The sequence below is a fragment of the Hypanus sabinus genome, chromosome 5, assembly GCF_030144855.1.
Source record: "Hypanus sabinus isolate sHypSab1 chromosome 5, sHypSab1.hap1, whole genome shotgun sequence".
NCBI classification, from domain to species: Eukaryota; Metazoa; Chordata; class Chondrichthyes; order Myliobatiformes; family Dasyatidae; genus Hypanus; species Hypanus sabinus.
Window position 1 is genome coordinate 9,876,612 of NC_082710.1, and position 25,190 is coordinate 9,901,801.

The 25,190-nt window shown below is 42.9% G+C and overlaps 2 non-coding genes across 2 annotated transcripts; both read right to left on the reverse strand.

Annotated features, from left to right (window-relative positions):
* Positions 1–3,157: 3,157 nt before the first annotated feature.
* trnar-ccu (transfer RNA arginine (anticodon CCU)) lies at positions 3,158–3,230 on the reverse strand. Its single transcript has one exon. It is a non-coding gene; the product is annotated as a tRNA-Arg (tRNA).
* Positions 3,231–22,277: 19,047 nt separating this feature from the next.
* LOC132394912 (small Cajal body-specific RNA 18) lies at positions 22,278–22,365 on the reverse strand. Its single transcript, XR_009512452.1, has one exon. It is a non-coding gene; the product is annotated as a small Cajal body-specific RNA 18 (non-coding RNA).
* Positions 22,366–25,190: the final 2,825 nt, after the last annotated feature.

The following is a 25,190-nucleotide window of genomic DNA, read 5'->3' on the forward strand; positions in this document are numbered from 1 at the left end:
GATATATTTTTGAAAATTTGGCACCCCTATCTACAAAAGATAGGATTAAATATATAGGTCCTTTGAAGATAAAATTATTAGTTATTTGGGGAAAAAATAAAGATCTATACTAAAGTTATTTTGAACTCCATGGTGGATGTAGGGATCCTCCAATATCCAGGCAATTCTTCTTTATTTCTTCTTTCTTTCTTTCTTTTTGCTTTTTTTTCGACAGGGATGTTAAGGGGGGGAAGGTTTAAGGGGAGGGGGAGGGCTAATATTAATTTTCATTACTATTATTCTATTCATTGTATGTAATTCTCTTAAAATTTAATAAAAAATGTATTTAAAATAAAACCTTAGTGGTTGGGAATGTGTTGGAGTCTATCAGTAAGGTTGAGTTTTCTGGGTACTTGGAGACTAATAATAAAATAAGTCAAAGTCGGCATGGGAAATTTTGTCTGACAAATCTGTAAAAGTTCTTCGAGGAAGTAACAAGCTGGGTGGACAAAGGAGATGCAGTAGATGTCATTTACTTGGATTTTCAGAAGGCATTTGATAAGACGTTTGATAAGGGTGGGTGTGTGAGTGTGTGAGTGTGTGTGTGTGTGTGTGTGTGTGTGTGTGTGTGTGTGTGTGTGTGTGTGTGTGTGTGTGTGTGTGTGTGTGTAAGACTTTTGCACAGTACTTAATAATGCTGATTCTGGGAGATATGCATTGATTTAAAGAATGAGATCACACTGTCTGAAAGTAAAGTGGTTCCTCATTTCCTGGATAATTTTTCAGCAACAACGAGAATGGCAAATAATCCTGATTTGCTGGATCTAGGTGCTGAATCCAATGTGATCTGCTGCGTGTTAAAACAGAAATAAGCCAACAAACTGAAGGGGTTTGAGAAGATTTGGTAAATCAACAAATCTCTACAGGAGAGCATTCTGACAGGTTGCATCACCGTCTGGTATGGAGGGAACACTGTGCAGGATTGGGAAAAGCTGCAGAGGGTTGTAAACTCACCCAGATCCATCATGGACACAACCTTTCCCACCGTACAGGACATCTTCAAAAGGTGATGCAGTGAAAAGATGGCATCTACCATTGAGGACATTCCACTCAGTACATGTCATAGGTAGGAAGAGCAAGCTGGTTCTCTAGACAGATTTTTAGGGGTTGAAATCAAGATCTAACTCTTTGCCGGGAGACTCAGTAAAGTTGAGGCAAAACTTTGAAACTTCCAAGATAAATTTAGCGTTATTTTTCACATTTACAAACATACAGGAATATCAGGGGCACAAGCATCCCTAGCACTGAGGACATCATCAAAAGGCAATGCCTCAAAAAGGAGGCATCCATCACTGAGGAGCCTCATCACCCACGGCATGCCCTCTTCTCACTGCGACCATCAAGGAGGAGGTACAGGAGTCTGAAGACACACATTCAATGTTTTAAGAACAGCTTTTTCCTTTCGGGCATCAGACTCCTGAACGTCCATGAACACTACCTCATCATTTTTCTCTTGTTTTGCACTATTTATTTTTCCTTTTATATACTGTTTATATTCTAATTGCAATATCATAGTAATTTTTATGTATCGCACTGCTGCTGAAAAATTAACAAATTTCACGGCATACAGTGCTATGCAAAAGTCTTAGACAGACAGACAGACAGACAGACACACACACACACACACACACACACAGACACACACACACACTCACACACATATATATATGTATATATAGATATAGCTGGGGTGCCTAAGACTTTTGCACATTACTGTATTTACCAACGTGGAATGGTGAGTGAGTTTGTAAATCTGGCAGGAGCTAAGGATGTTGAGAATGGCGAGGGAGGAACCCTACGGGAAGGGTGTGGCAGAGACGAACTGCCTGGGGAGGTGTTGCCGAAAGTGGAGACACAACTAGTCCTGAGTCACCAGCCAAGGCTATTTGATTCCAAACAACTGGCTTATTGATCATTACAGAATGTCTCTCTGGTGCTTCATGCTTTGTGCTTGCTCCCTTCCCCATTTTCCAACCATGATTCCCCTCTCTCTTCCCCCTTCCCACTCTCAGTCCACTATAGACATCTACAGTATATCAGAATCAGGTTTATCATCACTCTTACATGTCACATAATTTGTTTATTTTTGTGACAGTAATACAGTGCAATATACAAAATTACTACAGTACCGTGCAAAAATCTTAGGCACCCTAGTTTTATATATATATGTGCCAAGATTTTTGCACACATTTCAGTACACCAGTATAATAAAAATGATTCTGATTCAGATTGTGAAATGCAGTAGACCTGGACACCACTTGAAATTCCCTCTGACATTTGGGTCTTGCACCTCCTCAGAGGAATTGTTGCTAATGATAAAATATGTCTTATCTACTTGATCTTCTCGAAGCCACAGAATTCAACTTCTTTTCTGACGCATTTGTTTCATCTTTTTTTCCTGCATGGTTGGCAGAGAAAGACCATTGTCTGTTTGACATCAGTGGGGTTGAGTAAGAAAATTGATCAGCTCTGTCGAATGATAGGTTAGACTTGATGTACCAAATGGCCGAATGCCACTCCTTTGTCTTGTGGCCTTATGGCTGCACTTCTGAGATGCTTTGGAAAATGCTGAGATATAAAGATGGGCTTCAGTTGCCACAAGTATGTTGAAACTTTGAAACACAGAGTGAAAAGCATCATTCCTGTCAACCTAGTCGGAGGATCTTCATGCTTCATGACAACAGCTTCTTAACAACAGTGATGAGGAGGAATTCCATTCATCTGAGGGTGGTGGCTCTGTGGAATTCATTGCCACAGACAGTCATGGAGGCTAAGTCATTGGGTATATTTAAAAGCAGAGGTTGATAATTTATTGATTAGTAAGGGTAGAGTGTGAAAGGTTACAGGGAAAAGGCAGGAGAATGGGTTGAGAGGGATAATAAATCAGCCATGATGGAAAACTGGAGCAGGCTCGATGGGCTGAATGGATTAATACTGCCCCTATGCCTTCTATTCTTATGATCTTTGGAACATGGGAGGAAAGCAGAGTACCCAAGATGACAGGAAGAATGTACAAACTCCCTCCTGACAGCAGTGTGAATTGAACCACCATTACTAGCATGGTAAAGCATTTCTCTGGTGGTTTGGCACTAGGCTACCAGTAAAAGGACTTCTTCATCACCCCAGATGGGACTTGAACCCACAATCCCTGGCTTAGGAGGCCAATGCCTTATCCATTAGGCCACTGGGGCTGTGCAATGCCACTTTCTCTGTCTGGCCTTTAAGCTTCCATTAGGTCAGCATTCCTAGTACTTTATAATGGCTGTGCAGTGGACTGGGTGATGTAAAAGCTGAATTATAAGCTTGACAAACTTTTAACAAGAACACTAAAATGGTTTTCAAATTAATATATACTCTACATTCATGCACATTTAGTATTTGACTTTAATCTGTTCTCTTGAAATGACTGTGTTTAATGCTTTCAAATTATATTAATCAAATGATATATCATATCTGTATGGTCTATTTTAAATCAAAAAGTCATTCAGCATAGAAACCAGTCAGCCTATTAAGGATGCACCAGCCTTCAGCTACACCTGCCCATTCACCTTCTCCCTCATCTCCATTCAGGGCCACAGGCAGTCCTTCCAGGTGAAGCAACATTTCACCTGTGTGTCTTTTGATATTGTCTGCTATAGCTTGTGCTCCAACGTGGCCTCCTCTACATTGATGAAACACAGCCTCGACTGAGGAACTGCTTTGTCAAGCTCCTCCGCTCCATCCATGAGAAACAGAAATTCCCAGTTGCCAACAATTTTAATTCCAATCCCCACTCCCATTCCAACATGTCAGTTCATGGTTTTCCCTTTTGCTCTCAGGTTGGAAGAGCAACACCTCAAATTCCATCCAGGTAGCCCCTAACCTGATGGCATCCTTTGCCTTTTCCTCCTATCACCTCCCAGCTTCTTACTTTATCACTCCTCCCCAACCCACCTGGCTTTACCTATCACCCACAAGCTTGCACTCATTTTCCCTCCACCCCTTCTTATTCTGGCCTCTTAGAACATAGAATAGTACAGCACATTACAGGCCCTTCGGCCCACAATGTTGTACTGACCCTCAAACCCAGCCTCCCATATAAACCCCACCTTAAGTTCCTCCATATACCTGTCTAGTAGTCTCTTAAACTTCATTAGTGTATCTGCTTCCACCACTGACTCAGACAGTGCATTCCACGCACCAACCACTCTCTGAGTGAAAAACCTTCCTCTAATATCCCCCTTGAACTTCCCTCCCCTTACCTTAAAGCCATGTCCTCTTGTACTGAGCAGTGGTGCCCTGGGGAAGAGGCATTGGCTGTCCACTCTGTCTATTCCTCTTAATATCTTGTACACCTCTATCATGTCTCCTCTCATCCTCCTTCTCTCCAAAGAGTAAAGCCCTAGCTTCCTTAATCTCTGATCATAATCCATACTCTCTAAACCAGGCAGCTTCCTGGTAAATCTCCTCTGTACCCTTTCCAATGCTTCTACATCCTTCCTATACTGAGGCGACCAGAACTGGACACAGTTCTCCAAGTGTGGCCTAACTAGAGTTTTGTAGAGCTGCATCATTACATCGCATCTCTTAAACTCTATCCCTTGACTTATGAAAGCTAACACCCCATAAGCTTTCTTAACTACCCTATCTACCTGTGAGGCAGACCATCCCCCTTCCTTTCCAGTCCTGAAAAAGGATTGGCCTGAAATGTTACTTATTTCCATAGATGCTGCCTGAGCAGCTGAGTTCCTCCAGCATTTTGTGTATATTGCTCTGTATTTTCAGTATCTACAGAAGATCTAGTGTTTATCAACCATCAAGGGAGTACTCACATTAATACTATAAGAGATGCTGTTATTATTTCATATGGCATGGCCCAGGAGGGGCAGACGTGAGTCTGTGCGTTCGGGAGCCGGGGTTGGATCAATCTTCATCTGGCGTCTCATCCACAGCTGTTCCAACATGGGTGACCCTGAGTTGGCATCACATGATGGAGTCCTTGAAGGACACAAGCCTCCACATGATGACAGTATAGATATACCATTCTAAACCTTATCTATTCTCCTTTATACCTCCCCCAGAATTCACTGCTTACCTATGCACTAGGTGCAATTTACCATGGCCTTCATTAGTTGAGGAATTGAGTTCAAGAGTTTCGAGGTAATGTTGTAGCTCTATAAAATTCTGGTTAGACTGCACTTGGAGTATTGTGTATACTTCTGGTCACCTCATAGTAGGAAGTGCGTGGAAGTTTTAGAGAGGGTACAGGGTTGATTTGCTAGGATGATGAAGGGTCCTAATAAAGGGTTTTGGTCCAAAATGGCAGCTCTTTATTCTTCTCCTTAGATACTGCCTGTCCTGCTGAGTTCCTACGGCATTCTGTGTGTTACCAGGAAGACACCTGGATTAGAGAGGATGTCATATGTGGAAAGGCCAGTAAGCTAGGGCTGTCCTCTTTGAAGTGAAGGGGGATGAGAGATGGCTTGATAGAGATGTACAGGATGAAAAGAGGCATAGATTGAGTGGACAGCCAGAAACTCTTTTTCCAAGGCAGAACTGGCTAACACACATTTTTTATTCAGATAGGTGGGTGTATTAAATGCCCTCCTCAGAGAGGTGGCTAGAGGTGGTAATGTTAGAGACATTTAAGAAACTTTTAGAAAAGCACATGGATTAACAAAATGGAGGGCTATGTTAGATTGATCTTAGAATAGGCTAAAAGTTTGGGATAACATTGTTGGCTAAAGGGATTGTACTGTACTGTTCGATGTTCTATGTTCAAGCTTAAGGATGGTCAATATTAAGAGGTCATCTGAAATGGTACTAGAATAGTTAAGTTTAACAATAGCTAAGGTGTAGATGAGTATTCCAGAAATAGATAAGCTGTCAGACAGAAATGAGCTTTACTCATTTTTAATCTCTCCCTCTCCCAGTGTAGAGTGCCCTCCTGCTTCAAATTATCTGCCATTGTCCCTGTACCAAAAAAGACCAAGGTAACATACCTGAACAACTGGCGTCCTGTTGGATTCACCTCAATAATAAGCAAATGCTTTGAGAGCTGGCCAAGGATTCCATCTGCAGCAACCTACCGCCCAAACTGGACCCCCTACAATTCGCCTACCAACACAACCGATCGACAGATGACGCAACAGCCACTGCTCTACACACCATCCTTACACATCTGGAGGAAGGATGCTTATGTGAGAATGCTGTTCTTGGACTACAGTTCAGCATTCAACACCATAATTCCATCCAGGCTTGACAGGAAGTTCAGAGACCTCAGCCTTGACCCTGCCTTGTGCAGTTGGATCATGGTCTTGCTGTCAGATTGCTGGCAGATGGTAAGAGTGGGCTTCCTCAGGTCAACCCCTCTGAGTCTCAACACAGGAGCCCCTCAGGGCTGTGTACTAAGTCCCCTCCTTTACTCCCTGTATACCCATGACTGTCGCAACCCACAGCTCTAATCTGCTAATTAAATGTGCTAACACTACATTGATTGGCCTAATCTCAAATAGTAATGAGGTAGCCTACAGGGAAGAAGTCATCTCTCTGACACAGCGGTATCAAGAAAACAAACTCTCCCTCAATGTCACAGAAATAAAGGAGCTGGTTGTGGATTACAGGAGGAATGGAGACAGGTTAACCCCTATTGACATCAATGGATCTGGAGTTGAGAGGGTGAACAGCTTTAAGTTCCTCAGCGTACACATCACTGAGGACCTCACGTGGTCTGTACACTCCAGCTGTGTGGTCAAAAAGGCAACACAGCACCTCTTTCACCCCAAACGTTTGAGGAAGTTTGGTATGGGCCTTCTGGATCCTTGACGTGACAGGGGCACATTTGAGAATATCTTGACTGGCTGCATCACTGCCTGGTATGGGAACTGTACCTCCCTTAATGGCAGGACTCTGCAGAGAGCGGTGCAGACAGCCCAGCACATCTGTAGTTGTGAACTTCCCATGATTCAGGACATTTACAAAGACAGGTGTGAGAAAAGGGTCTGAAGGATCATTGGGGACCCGAATCACCCCAACCACAGTCTATTCCAGCTGCTACCATCTGGGAAATGGTACTGCAGCACAAAAGCCAGGACCAACAGCTCCAGGACAGCTTCCTCCACCAGGCCATCAGACAGATTAACTCATGCTGGCTTGTGAGTATTTCTATGTTACATTGACTGTTTTATTTATTATAATTTTTTATAAATTACTATGATTGCACATTGCACATTTAGGCGGAGACATAACGTAAAGATTTTTACTCCTCATGTATGTGAAAGATGTAAGAAATAAAGTCAATTCAATTCAGAAAGCTGCAATAGGCTATCATTCTGGTGAGAGATGACATATAACTGAAAGCTCAAGCAAGGTTACAAACGATGCTAAAGTTACAAATGGCCTGAGGTGGAAATAAATTTTGATATTTAGGAAACTTCAGTGAAATACGAACACATGGTTTTTCACAGTTTACTTCAAATGAACTTCTGTTTATTCTATGGAATCTCAGAAATGGAGTGGTTGAAGAAAATGATGATCAGTTAGCACCAGCTGTCATTAGCATACATAACTATTCTGACATTTTAAGATATTGTTGCCAAAAAATAAGAAATGAGGTGTGTCTGGAATAAATGGCGCAGATTTTCGGAACAAAAGTGGTTATGTAGCTGGACAGTCAGGAACGGAAGCAGGAACACGAGAGGTTCTTCAGATGTTACTCTGGAAATGAAGAGTAACATCTACAAGATGCTGGAGGATTTCCCAGTGGCCAATTTTATTTCCAATTCTCGCTCCCATTCCAACTTGTCGGTTCAAGGCCTCTTCTACCGCCACAATGAGGCCACTCTCCCTTTGAAGCAGAAAACCCTCATATTCTCCCTGGGTAGCCTCCGATCTGATGGAATGAACATATTTTTATCTAACTTCTGGTAATGCTTCTCCTCCCCACCCCCCTTCCCTTTTCTTCAATTCCCTACCCCGGCCTCTTACCTCCTCTTCTCCTCAGCTTCCCTTGGGGCTCATCCACCTTCCCTTTCTCCTATGTTCTGATCTCCACTCCTATCAGATTCCTTCCTCCCCAGGACTTAATTTTGTCACCTATCAGTTCCCAGATTCTCACTTCATCCCCCTTCCCCACTGCCCCGGCTTCACCTACTAGAATCCGAATCAGGTTGAATATCAGTGGCATACGTCCTGAAATTTGTTGACTTTGCCATAGCAGTACAACGAAATAGATAACATTAGAAAAAACTGTATTACAGTAAATATATACATTAAATAGTTATATTAAATTAGTGAAAAAATAGAAACAAAATGTAGCAAGGTAGTGTTCATGGGTTCAATACCCATTCAGAAATCTGATGGAGGAGAAGAAGCTGTTCCTGAATCACTGAGTGGGTCCTTAATGAGGGACATGGCCTTTCTGAACAATCTCGCTTTGAAGATGTCCTGGGTACTACGAAGGTTGGTGCCCACGATGGAGCTGACTATGTTTACATTTCTCTGCAGCTTATTTCGATCCGGCACAGTAGCACCCACCCCCATACCAGATGGCGATGCAGCCAGTTAGAATGCTCTTCGCAGTAGATCTGTAAAAGTTGTGAGTGCATTTGGTGACACACCATATCTCCTCAAACCCCTAATGAAATGTAACCGCTGTCGTACTTTCTTTGTAGCTGCATCAATATGTTGGGTCTAGGTTCGTAAAGATGTTGATAGCCAGGAACTTGAAATTGCTCACTCTTTCCACTTCTGATCTTTCTAAGAGGATTGGTGTATGTTCACCTTCTAGCTTGTACTCCTTCCCCTCCATCCACCTTTTTCTGGATTCTTCCCATTTCCTTTCCAGTCCTGATGAAGCGTCTCTGCTCAAAATGGTGACTGCTTATTCCCCTCCATAGATGCCACCTGACCTGCTGAGTTCCTCTAGTATTTGGGAATTAAACTAAATGGCAACAATTATATCCAGTTGTGAAGATGAAGATTCATTCTCTCAACAACTAACTAAGAACTCAAACTTCATCGTCATTTCTAATCTTGAATGCAAAGGGTTCCTTATTTCTTTGTAAGACTCAGAGTAAAAAAGTGATTTCCATGTTGATGAATATAATTATAAGACCACAGACCACAAGACCCAGGGGCAGAGTTAGTTCATTCAGCGGATCACATCCTCTCCATCATTCTATCATGGTTGATTCACATCTGCCTCAACCCCATTCTCACACCACCTCCCCCTCACAACCTTTTGATCCCTGAAAATCAAAAACCCATCAACCGGTTTAAATATACTCAATGACTTATCCTCCACAACTGTCTGTGGCAATAAATTCCACAGATTCACCTCCCCCTAGCTAAAGAAATTCCTCCTCATCGGTGTTCTAAAAGGTCATCTTTCTTCTCTAAGGCTCTGCTTTCTGGTCCTAGACTTCCACACTGCACTAAACATCCTGTCCACACCCACTCAATCTAGGGGAGAACAATGGTGGGGGGTGGGGGGGGGAGATTACTGGACATTGAAACGTATTGAAATCTCAAAGGCTTAGATAGAGAGATGTCTGTGGAGACCATCATTGGGTATAGCAGAGTCTGACAGATTCTTGATTAGCAAGGGTATCAAAGGTTACAGGACAATGGTGTCGAGAGGGGGTAATAAATCAACCATGATGGAATGATGGAGCAGAATTAACTGAAAGGTCTTATTCTATTCCTGTTGTACTTTGCAAAAGTCTTAGGATATATATCGAGCCAGGGTGTCTAAGAATTCTGCACAGTGCTATGGTGCAGAGCGCAAGTTTGTAAATCTGGCAGGAACAAAAGATGTTGGAAATGGAGAGGGTAGAGTGCTGTGTGGAACAGGTGGGAAGGAGTGACAGGGCAGAAAATGGGCTCAAGTGCAGCCACACCCAGACCCAAGACACCAGCCAAGGTCACTTGATTCTAAACAATTGGTTTATTGATCATGATGGAATGTCTCTCTGGTGTTTCCTGCTCCCTCCCCTTTTCCCAACCATGTTTCCCTTCTCACTGCCCCCTTCCCACTTTCAGTCCACAATAGAGACCCATATCAAAATCAGGATTATCCTCACTCAAACGTGTGTCTTTTTTTTGTGGCAGCAGTACAGTGCAATACATAAAATTACTACAGTACTGTGCAGAAGTCTTGGGGGCGGGTGTGTGTGTGTGTGTGTGTGTGTGAGAGAGACTTCTGCACAGTACTGTATGTTTTATGATCCTAGGGAGAAAACAGCAAGATGCAGGTAAAGATATCCAGCTTTCTTACTCTGATCAGCAGTCTGTGTGGGGAGAACAGGACTGCCTTCTTACAAAGAAATAATTTATCACTTGCCTCATGGCAACATGGGCAGCAAATGACTATATCGCTTGAGTCATCTCTTCCAGTCTGGAATGAGCCTGTGGTGTAGAAGCTGAGGGATAATATAACTTTAACAGCCACAGTTGGTGACGTGTATTCATGGTGTTTGGCTACAGCTCCTGCTTTGACAGATGGCACGGGGCTGTGAGTGAATGCTGCTGAAAGGCGATCTTCCTCCTCTGTCACATCCATTTGTAAAAATCCTTCTGCATTACACCTGAATGCAATGAAAACTCTTGCCTTCACACTTCTCTCTGCACCACAGATTAGTGTTTTAATTCATGGGGTTGATTCACCAATATTCCTTTCTATCTTACCCAGTTCATGTATGAGATGTGTATGAGGTACTCGCTAGAGTTTAGAAGAAAGAGGAGGAATATCATTGAAGCTTGTTGAATATTGAAAGGCCTAGATGAGTGGATGCGGAGAGGATATTTTCTATAGTGCGTCTATGGGATGTTTCCTGTGGACTCACTTTCAAGGACTCTACAACTCATGCTCTTCAGTATTACTAATTTACATTTTCAATTACTGTTTTTTTTCTCAGCTAAAGCTGGTAAAACCTGAGGTATAGGCATAGCCAATTTCTCAATTGATAAGAACTTATGGACTATTCTAGTGGTGCTTTCTGAAGATTTATATAAATATTGCTGTGCAGGTCTAATTGTTTGAAGCTGTTGTGTAGTACCTTTGGGATGATGCCATTTATAGATATTACTATAGGGACAATGTCTACACAAAGTCTTTCAATTTCCTCTTTTAATTCAACACTTAGCTGTTTTCACTTGTTGATTTCAGTAAGTTATGTGTGTTTGGAATGGCTATATCTGTTAAGTAAGCTGTTCTTGCTTGTCTATCCTGTGTTATTATATCTGGATGGTTATTATGGATTGTCCTATCTGTAATAACAGATCAGTCATAATATAATTTGTGGGATTATTGTTAATTATTATTATTATTAGCTTGTTTTGGATTTGCACAGTTTGGCTTCTTTTGCACATTGCTTGCTTGTCAGTCTTTGTGTGCAGCTTCTTATTGATTCTATTGTATTTCTTTATTCTACTGTGAATGTCCATAAGAAAATGAATTTCAGGCTATTATTTCGTGACATACACATACTTTAATAATAAATTTACTTTAAAATTTGGTTCTTTGAGGTTATTATAGCCAGGGGTGGTAATGGGAAAAAGCTTCCGCTACATATTAAATGCTCCCAACGGTGTGTGCTTCATATAACCTCTGACAACCAAGTCCAGCTCCTGGCCTGCACGTGTGTCCTAGCTACTAAGCCCAGCGGAACCATTTCTACAGACAGGAGAAGGGCCAAAGGAGGGTTACTGACACCTTAAAACAAGTCACTTTGGGTAGATGGGATCTGTTAGCCATGTTTGGCAGCTCATCTAGGAGAAGGAAAACTGTCATCTCAAACATCCATTGCCTTGCCCTCATGGGGAAGACTTTGGGAGTAAACCCCAAGGGTAAAATCCGGAGCTGTTGTTTAGCTAGCAAGGGTAACTGCCAGGAGGGAGATCAGAGATCAGTGAGGAGAAACAGATGGACAAGGGAGTCACATAGGGAGTGATGCCTGCAGAAAGCAGAAGGTACAGGGAAGGGATGGATGTGCTTGGTAGATTGGGAAATCACTTCACCAAGCACCTATGCTCTGTCCACTAGAAAAAGTGGCTACCATTTTAATTCCACTTCCTATTCCCATTTTGACATGTCAGTCCATGACCTCCTCTACTGTCACAATGAGGCCACACTCAGGCTGGAGTAGCAACAGCTTCTGTTCCATCTGGGTAGCTTCCAATCTGATAGCATGAACATCGATTTTTCAAACTTTCGGTAATGCCTCCAATGCCCACCCCTCCCGTCCGTCGCTATTCCTCATTCCCATTTTCCTTCCTCATCTTTTCATCTTACCTGCCCATCACCTCCTTCTGGTTCTCCTCCCCCTTCCCTTTCTTCCCTGGCCTTCTGTCCGCTCCTATCAGATTCTTCCATCGCCAGTCTTTATCCCTTTCACCAATTGGCACAGGTTAAGCACTTTCCCATTTTGTCTGTTTTATCCCTTTCCATAGCTATGCTGAAGCTAAGGGAGTTGTGGTCACTCTCACCAAAATGCTCCCCCACCAAGAGGTCTGCCACCTGACCAGGTTCATTACCCAGAACTAGATCCAGTATAGCCTCTCCTCTTGGCGGCTGGTCCACATACTGTGTCAGGAATTCTTCTTGAACACACCTGATGAATTCAGCCTCATCTATCCCCCTTGCACTCAGGAGGTGCCAGTCAATATGAGGGAAGTTGAAATCACCCATAACTACAAACTTGCATTTCTTGCACCATTCTAAAATCTGCCTGCTTATCTGCTCCTCGGTGTCTCAAGGGCTATTTGGAGGCCTATAGACTACTCCCAGCACCATGACTGATCCCTTCGTATTTCTGACTTCCACCCAGACTGACTCCGTGGACACTCCCTCTGCAGTGTCCTCTCTTTCTATAGCCGTGATACTATCCCTGACCAGTAATGCTACTCTCCCCCCTTTTCTACCTCCCGTCCTATTTCTTTTAAAACACCTAAACCCCGGAACCTGCATCAGCCAATCCTGCCCTTCCTCCAGCCAAGTTTCAGTAACAGCCACAACATCATAGTTCCACGTACAGATCCATGCTCTAAGTTCATCCCATGTATTCTAATACTCCTAGCATTGAAATAGACACATTTCAACCCCTTTAACTGTCTACATTTATGTTTTGTCCCCTGCCTGTCCTTCCTCATCAACTCAGAACACATAGCATCATGCCCTTGTCCTTCTACCCTAATCTCTGCACTCACATTCTGATTCCCATCCCCCTGCCAAACTAGTTTAAACCCTCGCCAACAGCTCTAGCAAACCTGCCCGCCAAGATATTGGTCCCTTTCCTAAACTGAAAAACTAAATCCTAAACTAAATACTCAATACTATTGAGTATTTCTTCCTCCCCTCCCCCCATCTTCTTACTCTGACTTTTCATCTTTTTTTCTCCAGTCCCGATGAAGGATCATGGCCCAAAACATTGGCTGTTTACTTTTTTCCTTAGATGCTGCCTGGCCTGCTGAGTTCCTCCAGCATTTTGTGTGTGTTGCTTAGATTTTCAGCATCTGCAGATTTTCTATTGTTGATGAAATGGTGGATCAGATTCAATGGGCCGAATGGCCTAACTCAGCTCCTATGTCTTGTGGCTTGCACAAGCAATCAACATGCTCCAAAACATGAATGAAAATTGCCCCAGAAAAGTTCCAAAGAATTACCCTGATGGATCTATTAATAACTCAGATTCAGCTGCCTGGGTGTTTTGCATTATTTTGGGATGTGGGAGGTGAGAGTGGGGAAGTGATGGGATATGTAATCTTGACAATGATTAGATGAGATTTTCCTAGTCACTGTACAATTATGTATGTCAATTATACATTTTTTGAATCCTTATTTTATTTCATATAACTGACATGCCTCTTTGTAAAGGAGTCTGCATTTTACATCCAGTTTTTGATTGGAATATCCCACTGAGTTGAAACCTAATCATAAAACAATCAAGTTTCAAGAAATTATTTGAACATAGAACAGTCCAGCACAGTACAGAACCTTTGGCCCATGACATTGTTCCGACCTTTTAACCTATTCTTTCTTGGGGCTCTGTTGGTCAGGATTGACTATGGATGTTGTGTTTTAGCTGGCTAGCCTGGTCAGTACAATATGGAAAACATACTGCCGCCTATGTCCCGATCCTCACTCTCCACACATCTGACGAACCCAAAGGAACGGCAGAGATTGATACAGTTTCACACCAGTGGCGTTGTAGGAGCTGCCACTCAGCATTGAACTCAATGTCGGACTGCCTTAGGGACTCCAGCTCGTGAATTTTCCTTTGGAGTTTACTCCCATAGCCTTCCCCATGAATGAATATAGCCACACGACAGCTAAAGTTTGAGATCAGAGATTTCCTTCCCCTAGATGAGCTGCCAACCATGGCTGATGGGCCCCATCTGCCCAAAGTGACTAGTTTTAAGGTGCCAGTAACCAACTTTGCCCTTCTTTTGTCAGTAGAAATGATGCTGCCAGGGTCAGTGGCTAAAGCAGATGTGAAGGCCAGGAGCTGGTCTTGGTTTTCAGAGGCTATTTGAGATATATACCACTGGGATTACTTAATAAATAGTTGGAGCTAATCCCTATTACCACCCCTAGCTATGACAACCTTAAGGAATCAACCTATTCTAAGATCAACCTAACATAACCCAACATTTTTTGATCGTCCATGATTCTCTTAAACGTCCCTAATGAATCTGCCTCTACCACAGCTGCAGGGTGTTCTATTCACTTGCTTCTCTGTGTAAAAATTTACCCCTGATGTTCTCCTCTACTTTCCTCCAATCACTTTAAAATTATGCCTCTTTGTATTAGCTATTTTCACCCTGAAAACATGTCTCTGGCTGTTTACCTGATCTATGCATCTCATCTGTTAAATTGCTTTAATTGGTACATACAGCACTAAGTACAACTTCAGAAAGGAGAAACTTACTTCTAGCAGTTTTTAAGCTGAATAGATTTAGTAGCCTTAATTACTCAGCGCAAACAATGTACAGATTAAACACTTTGTCTAATTCAAACTGAACACCTCATTGATCAAGTTAATTGTACAAAAAGACCCCACACAACTAGGATGTTCTCCCTTCTGCCCTCTTCCATTGGTTAGTAGATACAAAAGCAAGAAACCGTGTATCACCAGGCTCAAGGACAGCTTCTATCCCACTGATATAAGACAACTAAATGGTTTCCAAGTACAATACGATGAACTCTTGACCTCAGAATCTGCGGTGAAATGACCCTGCACTTGATAGTTTACCTGCATCACACGTTCTCTGTAGCTGTTGCACTTTAATCTGCATTGTTTTGTATTTCTGCCTTCTATCTAGTAAATACAATGTGTAATGATTTGATCTGTGTCAACAGCCAAGCTTTTCACAGTACACATGGCAATTTTAAATTAATTCTATTTCCAGATTCTCTTTTGTGTTACTGCCTGCATAAGCAACTAACAGAGGTGGGGTAGTAACAAAATATCCTCTGTTGAAAGCAGTCTATACCTGATGTCAGGGTATGGTACGATTTTATATAATTTTCAACCCACACAATAGACTTTGTTCTTAATGAAACACTTACATTTATGCACATCACTCCTCCAAGTAATAAACCCACAGAAGCAATACACTTTGTGGTTAAGTAAAACTGTTTATTTTTAATTACATCGAAGTATAAATAAATTATAAATCGTGTATATTACCTGATTCTGATTTTGATGTCAGATGACATGGGCGATCACGGTCTATGACCATGATTGTCTTTGGCAAGTTTTTCTGCAGAAGTGGTTTGCCATTGCCTTCTTCTGGGCAGTGTCTTTACAAGATGGCTGACCCTAGCCATTTTCAATATTCTTCAGAAATTGTCTGCCTGGCGTCAGTGGTCACATAACCAGGACGTGATAAGCACCAGCTGCTCATACAACCATCCATAACCTGCTTCCCGTAGATTCACTTGACCCTGATCGGGGCTAAGCAGGTGCTACAACTTGCCCAAGGGTGACCTGCAGGCTAGCAGAGGGAACGTGCCCCTTACACCTCCTTTGGTAGAGACGTGTCTGTACCCCACCACCCAGTTATAGTACTATATATAATAGTATAATAGCAATATAATACTTTTACAAATACATGCATACAATGTAAATACAAAAAAAATCCATTCAGTGCCACTTTATTAGGTACATGAATACACCTGCTCATTAATCTCATTACCTTTTCAGCCAATCATGATGCAAAGGCATGCAAACATGGTCAAGAGGTTCAGTTGTTGTACAGATCAAATATCAGAATGGGGAAGAAATGTGATCTAAGTGCCTTTGACCGTAGAATGGTTGTTGGTGGTTTGAGAAAGGGTGGTCTGAGTATCTAAGAAACTGCTGATCTCCTGGAATTTTCACGCACAGCAGCCAGAAGAGTTTACAGAGAATGGTGCAAAAAAAAGTGCAGCGAGTGGCATTTCACCTTATTAATGAGAGAAGTCAGAGGTGAGTGGCCAGACCAGTTCAAGCTGACAGGAGGGTGAAAGAAACTCTTCTGTAATGCACAACACCTTGGACCTTGAAGTGGATGAGCAGCAGAACACACCATGCACTCAGTGGCTACTTCATTAGGTACTTCCTGTTGTCGAGTGCATCGAGTCCCTGTTGATTCATGGTGGCCCTATGGACAGTGTAGGTGTCTATAGGGTTTTTGTGGGTTGCTAGGCCTTTCCTTCGCACTGATACCGCTGCTGCATGTTAGGACATGACCAGATTTGAACTTGGGACCATCTGTCCTGAAGACCAGTGCTGAAGCCACTATACCACCGGTACAGGAGGTATTAAATAAAGCGAGTGCTGAGTACAATTTGAAAGCAGATCCCAGTGCCACCTTGATCCATGCTCTCTTAGCCAGGACAAATAGCAGACATGCATCTTGGAGAGAATCCAAATTCTCTGAATAGTGGAATATGATTATTCATTAGATTAAGCAATTGAAGTTCAGGAGTGACACTCCTCTTGTGTTTTTAAGCTAAGTGAGTTTCATTTGAAATGACTGTGCAGTCCCGATAAGAAAAATCTTTGAAAAACAGAACACACGTTTTAACAACACCAGGGATTCTGCAGCTGCTGAAACTCCAGAGCAGGGTACACACAAAATGCTGGAGGATCTCAACAATTTAGGCAGCATCTCTGGAGAGGAATAAACAGTCGACATCTGAGGACAAGATCCTTCATCAGGACAGAAAAGGATGGGGGAAGAGGCCAGAATAAGCAGGTAGGAGGATGGGAAGGAAATAAACACGTTTCAACCGTGTTTACACACTGTTCCTTACAGTCTGTACTACCTTCAGAGTTTCACACTGAAACATGGAGAAGACAATGTTTTGTTGAGGAGATCCAGTCAGAATCACAAACTCAGTCACTAATTGCAGAGATACCAGCACCACCACTAGAATTAGAGGTCATAGCTTAAGGGTGAAAGGTGAAGCATTTAAAGGCAACCTTGGGGGAATCTCCTTCACTCAGAGATTGGTGTGGGTGTGGAAGGAGTTGCCAGCTGAAATGGTGGATACAGGTTCGATTTCAACATTTAAGAGAAGTTTGGATAATTATACAGATGGGCCGGGTTTAGAGGGCTATGATCCAGGTGTGGATCGATGGGACTAGGCTGTTTAAATGGCTTGGAATGGACTAGATGGGCTGACAGAAATATAGAAAATAGGAGCAGGAGTAGGCCATTTGGCCCTTCGAGTCTGCACCGCCATTCAGTTTGATCATGGCCGATCATCCAACTCAGAACCCTGTACCTGTTTTCTCTCCATACCCCCGATCCCTTTAGCCACAAGGGCCATATCTAACTTCCTCTTAAATATAGCCAATGAACTGACCACAACTGTTACCTGTGGCAGAGAATTCCACAGATTCACCACTCTGTGTGAAGAAGTTTTTCCTCATCTCAGTCCTAAAAGGCTTCCCCTTTATCCTTAAACTGTGACCCCCTCATTCTGGACTTCCCCAACATCGGAAACAATCTTCCTGCATCTAGCTTGTCCAATCCCTTTAGAATTTTATACGTTTCAATAAGATCCCCCCTCAATCTTCTAAATTCCAGTGGGTATAAGCCTAGTCGATCCAGTCTTTCATCATATGAAAGTCTTGCCATCCCAGGAATCAATGTGGTGAACCTTCTCTGTACTCCCTCTATGACAAGAATGACTTTCCTCAGTTTAGGGGACCAAAACTGCACACAATATTCTAGGTGCAGTCTCACCAAGGCCTTGTACAACTGCAGTAGAACCTCCCTGCTCCTGTACTCAAATCAATTTGCTATGAATGCCAACATACCATTTCCTTTTTTCACCACCTGCTGTACCTGCATGCCCACCTTCAATGACTGGTGTACAATGACACCCAGGTCTCATTGCACCTGCTCTTTCCTTAATCGGCCACCATTCAGATAATAATCTGTTTTCCTGTTCTTGCAACCTAAGTGGATAACCTCACATTTATCCACATTAAATTGCATCTGTTATGAATTTGCCCACTCATCTAACCTATCCAAGTCACCCTGCATCCTCTTGGCATCCTCCTCACAGCGAACACTGCCGCCCAGCTCTGTGTCATCCGCAAACTTGGAGATGCTGCATTTAATTCCCTTGTCTAAATCATTAATGTATATTGTAAACAACTGGGGTCCCAGCACTGAGCCTTGCGGTATCCCACTAGTCACTATATTCTGAAAAGGTTCTGTTTACTCCCATTCTTTGCTTCCTGTCTGCCAACCAATTCTCTATCCACATCAATATCATACTCCCACTGCCGTGTGCTTTAAGTTTGCACACTAATCTCCTGTGTGGGACCTTGTCAAAAGCCTTTTGAAAATCTAAATATACCACATCCACTGGCTCTCCCCTATCCACTCTACTAGTTACATCTTCAAAAGATTCTATAAGATTCGTCAGACATGATTTTCCTTTCACAAATCCATGCTGACTTTGTTCGAAGATTTCACCTCTTTCCAAATGTGCTGTTATCACACCTTTGATAACTGACTCTAGCATTTTACCCACCACCGATGTCAGACTAACTGATCTATAATTCCCCGGTTTCTCTCTCCCTCCTTTTTTAAAAAGTGGGGTTACATTAGCCACCCTCCAATCCTCAGGAACTAATCCAGAATCTAAGGAGTTTTGAAAAATTATTACTAATGCATCCACTATTTCTTGGGCTACTTCCTTAAGCACTCTGGGATGCAGACCATCTGGCCCTGGGGATTTATTTGCCTTTAATCCCTTCAATTTACCTAACACCACATCCCTACTAACATGTATTTCCCTCAGTTCCTCCATCTCACTAGACCCTCGGTCCCTTACTATTTCCGGATGATTATTTATGTCCTCCTTAGTGAAGGCAGAACCAAAGTAGCTATTCAATTGGTCTGCCATGTCTTTGTTCCCTATGATCAATTCACCTGTTTCTGACTGTGAAGGACCTACATCTGTCTTGACCAATCTTTTTCTTTTCACGTATCTATAAAAGCTTTTACAGTCAGTTTTTATGTTCCCTGCCAGCTTTCTCTCATTATCTTTTTTCCTTTTCCTAATTAAGCCCTTTGTCTTCCTCTGCTGGTCTCTAAATTTCTCCCAGTCCTCAGGTGTGCCGCTTTTTTTTGCTAATTTATGTTTCTTCTTTGGACTTGATACTATCCCTAATTTCCCTTGTCAGCCACAGGTGCACTACCTCCCCTGATTAATTCTTTTGCTAAACTGGGATGAACAATTGTTGTAGTTCATTCATGCGATCTTTAAATGCTCGCCATTGCATATCCACCGTCAACCCTTTAAGTATCATTTGCCAGTCTATCTTAGCTAATTCACTTCTCATACCTTCAAAGTTACCCTTCTTTAAGTTCAGAACCTTTGTTTCTGAATTATCTATGTCACTCTCCATCTTAATGAAGAATTCCACCATATTATGGTCACTCTTACCCAAGGGGCCTCACACGACAAGATTGCTAACTAACCCTTCCGCATTGCTCAATACCCAATCTAGAATGGCCTGCTCTCTAGTTGGTTCCTCGACATGTTGGTTCAGAAAACCATCCCCCATACATTCCAAGAAATCCTCTTCCTCAGCACCCTTACCAATTTGGTTCACCCAATCTATATGTGGATTGAAGTCACCCATTATAACTACTGTTCCTTTTTTGCACGCATTTCTAATTTCCTGTTTAATACCATCCCCAACCTCACTACTACTGTTAGGTGGCTTGTACGCAACTCCCACCAGCGTTTTCTGCCCCTTAGTGTAATGCAGTTCTACCCATATCGATTCCACACCCTCCAGGCTAATGTCCTTCCTTTCTATTGTGTTAACCTCCTCTCTATTGCATTAACCTCCTCTCTAACCGGCAATGCTACCCCACCTCCTTTTCTTTCCTGTCTATCGCTCCTGAATGTTGAATATCCCTGGATGTTGAGCTCCCATCCTTGGTCATCCTGGAGCCATGTCTCTGTGATCCCAACTATATTATATTCATTAATAACTATCTGCACATTCAATTCATCCACCTTGTTATGAATGATCCTCACATTGACACACAAGCCTTCAGGCTTGTTTTTACAACACTCTTAGCCCTTGTACAATTATGTTGAAAAGTGGCTCTTTTTGCTTTTTGTCCTGGATTTGCTTGCCTGCCACTTTTACTTTTCACCTTACTACTTTTTGCTTCTACCCTCATTTTACACCCCTCTGTCTCTCTGCACTTGTTCCCATCCCCCTGCTACATTAGTTTAAAGCCTCCTGAACAGCAGTAGCAAACGCTCCCCCTAGGACATTGGTTCCAGTCCAGCCCAGGTGCAAACCGACCTGTTTATACCAGTCCCACCTCCCCCAGAACTGGTTCCAATGCCCCAGAAATTTGAAACCCTCCCCCTTGCACCATTTTTCAAGCCACGTATTCATCTGAAATATCCTCCTATTTCTACTCTGATTAACACGTGGCACTGGTAGTAATCCAGAGATTATTACCTTTGTGGTCCTACTTTTCAGTTTATCTCCTAACTCCCTAAATTCACCTTGTAGGACCTCATCCCATTTTTTACCTATATCGTTGGTACCTATGTGCACCACGACCACTGGCTGTTCACCCTCACATTCCAGAATGTCCTGCAGCTGCTCAGAGACATCCTTGACCCTTGCACCAGGGAGGCAACATACCATCCTGGAGTCTCGTTTGTGGCTGCAGAAGCGCCTATCTATTCCTCTTACAATCGAATCCCCTATCACTATAGCTCTCCCACTCCTTTTCCTTCCCTCCTGTGCCGCAGCGCCACCCATGGTGCAATGAACTCGGCTGCTGCTGCCTTCCCCTGATGAGACATCTCCCCCAACAGTATCCAAAACAGTACACCTGTTTAGGAGGGAGATTACCTCAGGGGACTCCTGCACTACCTGCCTACCGCTACGCTGTCTAGTGGCCACCCCTTCCCTTTCTGCCTGTGTAGCCTTTACCTGTGGTGTGGCCAACTCACTGAATGTTCTATTCACGACTTTCTCAGCATCGTGGATGCTCCAGTATGAATCCAATCGCAGCTCCAGACGCTCAATGCGGTCTGTCAGAAGCTGCAGTTGGACACACTTCCTGCACACATGGTCGTCAGGGACACTGGAATTATCCCTGATTTCCCACATGCTGCAGGATGAACAAACCACAGGGCCAATCTCAGCTGCCATGACCTACCCAATACGTTGCCTCAACTTTTGAAACTTTCTCCTTTGAAAGGAAGTTACCCGGCCTTACCTCACTTGGAGTGAAGCTCATCCTCAGCCTCTTTTCATCAAAGCCTCAAATCTCCACTCCTTCACTGGCTGCTTTCCACAGGCCGCTCCGCTTGAGGTAACCCTTTATTTATTTGTTTGAGCTTTTCAAACTGCTTGATCACCTGACCTCGATTGCCCAATTAGCTGTTTTCTGCTGAGTCTGAGCTATTCAAATCTTGATTGACTTGATTGCACAGTCCAACTGCCAAAACTGCCAGAATCTCTCAAGTCAAAGCCTCAAATCTCTACTCCGTCACTGGCCCACTCACTCACTGGCTGCTTTCCATAGGCCATTGGGAGTGGAAAAGAGAGATTATGAATAAGAAAGTGGGGGAAAGGGGGAAGAAACACAAAATGATAGGTGAAACCAGGAGTGGGGGAGGGGTGAAATAAAAAGCCAGGAAGTTGATTTGTGGAAGAGATACAGGGCTGAAGAAAGGGAAATCTTTTTTTTTTTTTTTTTTTTTTGCATGGCCTCAGACTTCTTTTCCAGCACTGATTCCATCAGTAAAGTTCATTTTGAACTCAGATTGCGCAGTGGGCTAGTCATCACTGACCATTTGTGCAGATTGGCACACCTACCTCTTTTAAAGTTCCCTTTCCACACTAATCGTTGCCCCGTCAAGGCATAGACAATTTTAACTAAACGAGCAGCTGATACCTGTGACATATGGCCCACGTTGCTTTCCCCTCTCCTGAAGTTTGTATTTAAAATGTGAGAGCTAGTTAACAATAAAGGATGTCAGTTCTTCCCTCCCCACTTCGAATTTCTGAACAGCCCATGAATTAATTTGGCACTATTGATTTATTTTGTATTTTTTAACTGTACCGCTCCCGAAAAACAACAGAAATCACGCCCTGGGAGTCAGTGATAGTAAACTTGAGTCTGGTCTACTTAAATGCAGAAAGTGAACACACTTGTCCCATCGCCAGAACTGCCTCAAATCATCTCGGGCTCCACATTCACACACGCGGCCCGATCATATAAGGAAAATGACCACGTTCATTTGGGAAAGGATTCTAACCTCGATCACTCCCCCATTTCAGTATGAATCCATTTCTTCATCGAGAAGCATTGACTCGGCTTCTCTCAGGTAACGATCCACATTTAAAAAGCTCCTCACCAGACCTCCGAAAGGGAAATCTGATAGGAGAGAACAGAAGGCATGGAAGAAAGAGAAAGGGAGGGAGGAGAACCAGAGAGAAATGATGGGTAGTTAAGGGGATAAGGTGAGAGAGAGAGAGAGAGAGAGAGAGAGAATAGGGAAAGGGGAATGGTAAAGGCTAGGTGGTGTCAATGCCAGAAATCTGAGAAATCAAAGTTCATGCCATCAAGTTGGAGGCTCACCAGATGGAATATATGTTGTTGCTCCTCCAACCTAAGTGTTGCCTTTTTGTGACTGTAGTGGAGACCATGGACTAACACGTCGGAATGGGAATGAAATGGAATTAAAATGAGAGATCACAATTTTTCTGGTGGATGGAACATCGTAAGTTCTCAGTAAAGTAGTCTCCTAATTTGTGTCAGGTCTCACTGATATACAGGAGGCCAGACCGGGAGCACCAGATACAAAAGGTGGCCATAACAGACTCACAGGAGAAGGATCACCTCACCAGGAAGGAGCGTATGGGGACCTGAATCGGTGTGAGGCTGGTAGCATTTGACAGCTTGCAAGGATAAGAGTCAGGAGGGAGATCGGGTGGGGGGGGGGGGAACGAATGGACAAGTGAGTCACGTAGGGAGTGATCCCTGTGGAAAGCAGAAGGAGGACCGGGAAATCAAAGCTCTTCAATATTGAACCATTCAGCAGTATGATAACAGTGGGGTGGAAGCCGTCCTAGAGTCTGATACTACGTGCTCTTCTCTATTCACACCATTATTTTATCACAAACATTTTTTATTTTGACCTCAAGAGCTTTGTCAAAAGATAAATTGAAACACAGCATAATAAGTCCTTTGTTACGGCAGCTCCCCACATTGTCATGCCACTGTTGACACATAAAATGAGCTGTTTTGCTGTCAAGGAATGCCAGCTGGTGATTGGTCTTCTGTTCACTTAGAGGGAATAAAGGAGCACTTTAATATACAGGAAATTGTTCAGCTCGAATTGGAAAGTGACTGAGGAACATAATTCACTACCTTGACAACATCGTATTTCTATCACATTCATTCTAATTGCAATCATTTCCCGTCACAATGGCAGCATCTTATTATATAGAAAATTTATTTGAGTGTCTAAGTTGTGTTATTGTTCAAAATTGGAGAGCTACAGTACATAATGTCTCTCTTATTAGACAATTGCTGCTGGTATGTGGCAAGACATAAACACATACTCAACATCTTGATCCAACTACCCAGACAGTTAGAAAGAAAACATAAAGGAGATATTAAAGATTAGCTTTATTTGTCACATATATATCAAAACTTAGAGTAAAATGTGCTGCTTCTGTCAACAACCAACACAGTCCGACAATGTACTGGTGGCAGCCCACCAGAATTTAAACACTTCTGGTGCCAACATCGCATGCCTCAAATTTGCTAACCCTCATCCGGGCATCTTTGGACTGTGGGAGGAAACTGAATCACCCGGGGGAAACCCACGCAGTCGTGGGGAAAGCGTGCAAACTCCTTTTACTCAGCAGGGGGATTTGAACCCTGTTTGGTGATCACTGATGCTGTAAAGGTTGTGGCAATGACTATGCTACCGCACCGCCCTGCGTGCATTGTGAGAGTAAAATGTACAGATCAGGCAGAGGAGGAGTTAAGTATGGAAATTTTTATGCATGCTAAGTAGAGAGGGTTATTAGAGAGGATTATGACTATCTTGGTTTTTATTTATAGAGGTATTGAATATAAATTTATGATTATTATACTAAATCTTTCATAATCCTTTACTCAGCCACAGGATTTACCGGGGTTAAGAGTTTAGTCATATGGAGAGTTAACAGAAGCTTCAATCGTAATGCCCTTGGTTTTTATCTTTTGTGCAGAATTTCAAAGGTTCTAAAATGCTTAAGGTACCCCAAGCAGTCAGGCTGACAAACACTTCTTCCACCTAGTAACACAACATACCACACCCCACTATAAGACCATAAGATGATAAGACATAGGAGCAGAGTTAAACCATTTGGCCCATTGAGTCTGCTCCACCATTTCATCATGGCTGATTGATTTTCCCTCTAAACCATATTCTCCTGCCTTTTCCCTGTAACCCTTACTAATCAAGAACCTATCAACCAACCACTGTAAATATACCCAATGATTTGACCTCCACAGCCATCTGCATTCTCACCTGCCCCTCAGCTTCCCCCCCCCCAGATGCACTGCCTATTTACTTGTGCATTGTGATTTATAGGAATGCTTTTATGTTTATATTTATTGTG